At 35.6% G+C, this 3,205-nt stretch overlaps 1 long non-coding RNA gene across 1 annotated transcript; it reads right to left on the bottom strand.

Moving 5' to 3' along the window:
• On the bottom strand, positions 2,232 to 2,849 carry LOC110269601. Its single transcript, XR_002358372.1, has 2 exons — positions 2,553 to 2,849; positions 2,232 to 2,347 (listed from the first exon to the last, which is right to left on the bottom strand). It is a non-coding gene; the product is annotated as an uncharacterized LOC110269601 (long non-coding RNA).

Below are 3,205 nucleotides of genomic sequence, written 5' to 3'. Positions count from 1 at the left end.
GCAGGAACAGGAATAAAGACATTCTTGTTGAAGCTGATCCTGAACCTGAAAGGACTCTAAAGAGGAAGCTAAGAGAAGTTAAAGCACAACACTCTAGAGAGGACCTTACAAAAATTTTCGAAAAAGAAGTAGACATGGCAGCCGAACCCAATAACAATGGTGGAGATGCAAGGAAGATGCTTGGTGACTTTATTGCACCAACTTCTGACTTTTATGGAAGAAGCATCTCAATTCCTGCAATTGGAGCAAACAACTTTGAGCTTAAGCCTCAATTAGTTTCTCTAATACAGCAGAATTGCAAGTTTCATGGACTTCCATTGGAAGATCCTCATCAGTTCTTAGCTGAATTCTTGCAAATCTGTGACACTGTCAAGACCAATGGGGTTAATCCCGAAGTCTACAGACTTATGCTTTTCCCCTTTGCTGTAAGAGATAGAGCTAGGATATGGTTGAACTCACAACCTAAAGAAAGGCTGAACTCTTGGGAAAAGTTGGTCAATGCTTTCTTGGCCAAATTCTTTCCACCTCAAAAGTTGAGCAAGCTTAGAGTGGAAGTCCAAACCTTCAGACAGAAGGAAGGTGAATCCCTCTATGAAGCTTGGGAAAGATACAAGCAATTGATCAGAAGGTGTCCTTCTGACATGCTTTCAGAATGGAGCATCTTATATATATTCTATGATGGTCTGTCTAAATTGTCCAAAATGTCATTGGACCACTCTGCTGGTGGATCTCTTCATCTGAAGAAAACCCCTGCAGAAGCCGAGGAACTCATTGAGATGGTTGTAAATAACCAGTTCATGTATACTTCTGAAAGAAATCCTGTGAATAATGGATGAATCAGAAGAAAGGAGTTCTTGATATTGATACTCTAAATGCAATATTAGCTCAGAATAAAATATTAACTCAGCAAGTCAATATGATTTCTCAGAATCTGACTGGAATGCAAGTTGCATCCGGCAGTACTAAAGAATCTTCCTCTGAAGAAGAAGCTTATGACCCTGAGAATCCTGCAATGGAAGAGGTGAATTACATGGGAGAATCCTATGGAAACACCTATAATCCTTCATGGAGGAATCATCCTAATTTTTCATGGAAGGATCAACAGAAGCCTCAACAAGGCTTCAATAATAATAATGGTGGAAAATAGGTTTGGCAATAGCAAGCCTTTTCCATCATCTTCTGAGCAACAGACACAGAATTCTAAGCAGAGCCTCTCTGACTTAGCAACCATAGTCTCTGATCTATCTAAGACCACTCTCAGTTTCATGACTGAAACAAGGTCCTCCATCAGAAATTTGGAGGCACAAGTAGGTCAGCTGAGTAAAAGAGTTACTGAAACTCCTCCTAGTACTCTCCCAACACTACAACAAATAAGGCTTTTCGCAACGGTCAAAAACCGTTGCCGTAGATTGAAAAACCGTTCACAAAACTTTAGGCAACGCTTTGGCAACGGTTTTTGACCTGTGGTATATGCGGCCGTTACCAATGCTCAAAGGTAATGGTTTTTTACCTAAGGCAAGGGTAACCGAAAAACCGTTGCCACAGTTAGTGGCATAGACAACGGTTTTGACGGAAAATTTTAGACAACGATTTTAACGGAAAATTTTAAACAATGGTTTTGATCTGTTACTCAATAAGCAACGGTTTCGAACCGTTCCTATTAACATGACAACGGTTTAAAATCGTAACTGGATAGGCAACGGTTTTAAACTGTTGTGGTTTTATTATTCACATAGCCAACGGATTTAAACCGTTACCGTTGGTGCCAAGTTTCGGCAACGGTTTTAAAACCGTTGCCAGTTTATAGCCATCTAGGACAACGGTTTTAAAGCGTTACTGTTGATGTCGTTTTCGGCAACGGTTTTAATACCATTGCCATTTTATAGTCATCTAAAATAACGGTTTTAAAGCATTACCTTTGGAGTCGTGTTTTGGCAACGATTTTATTATGTAGTCATCTTTGACAACGGTTTTAACACCATTGTCTTTTGTAACTATTGACAACGATTTTTTTTTTATATATAATTTTTTATTTACAATAGTTTTCTCGTGAATGAAATTAATTTCAGTTTTTTTAATTATTTAGTGTCAATAAATAATCTAAACTATTTGAATTAAGTCACTAAAGAAAAATAATTGAACATTTCCCATCAAATTTAACTTATAAAAATTGTTGTAAGATCACAATATCATCTAAGTTTGCAAAAAATATAATAACAAAAGAGAGTTGAAATAGCTAAGTAGAAAATAGTCATCATGTCCACAAGTTCATGACTTTTACTCTGTAACATTTGCTTTTAAAAAGTTGACCTTAATCAAGTTCGATTTCCCCTTCAACATAGTTTTCCTGTAAACATAAAAAAAAATCAAATATAAAACTACACATCTTTAATACTAATAATGTTAAATAAAAATGTTTGAGAGAGAGAGGACAAACATATATATCATAACATTCTTCTATTTAGATACACAAAACAATTGAATCAAGATCATTATAATCAACAATTATTTAAGATATGATAGCATATAGAAACTTTAACAACAAATAATACCTCTTCATGTGCATCATTGTTCGGATTCCCTAAAGTGCTTCCTAATTGAGCAGCTAACATGTCAAGGTCCACTCCTGAGCTTTTTTGTTGCAGCATCATCTTAATAAGCGGTTTTAGTTCATCTACTTCTTTTTGCATCACATCAACCTTATTCTCTAATGTTGCTTTCTCAGTTGCATGTTGCTGCTTAAGGGTGGCAATTTCCTCATTTTTCTTCAACAAAGTTGGTGTGGTGACTCTTCCGTGACATCGCACTCTCCCTGCCTTCTCTTTCCCAAATATGGATTGGAAAGCTCTAATTGTTGATTCTTTAGACTTTTTATTCTCAACTTGTAAATGTGCCTATATTAATGTGAAGAAAAATAATAGTAATAAAATAAGAGTAAATACACAATTGGACTAAAGGCATATATCATTTGACAACATTGAAACAAATAATAGAGATTAAAAATAATGTCAAGATTCTTTAACTCAACGCAAGCATAAAAGTAACCACAAGTGATGGACAAATTGCCAAGACACAAGAAATCTATAACCTATTTTAACCAAATTAACTCCTAATTAATACTTACAATAACATCCAGAGTGTCTTCATCCAATGATTTTCCCTTTGTGCTTTGGCGATTGGCGAGTACAAAGAATTAAAAATTGTA

The sequence above is a fragment of the Arachis ipaensis genome, chromosome B03 (genome assembly GCF_000816755.2).
Source record: "Arachis ipaensis cultivar K30076 chromosome B03, Araip1.1, whole genome shotgun sequence".
In the NCBI taxonomy this organism is placed as follows: Eukaryota; Viridiplantae; Streptophyta; class Magnoliopsida; order Fabales; family Fabaceae; genus Arachis; species Arachis ipaensis.
The sequence above is the reverse complement of the archived record's forward strand: the minus strand, read 5'-3'. Positions and strand labels throughout refer to the sequence as shown.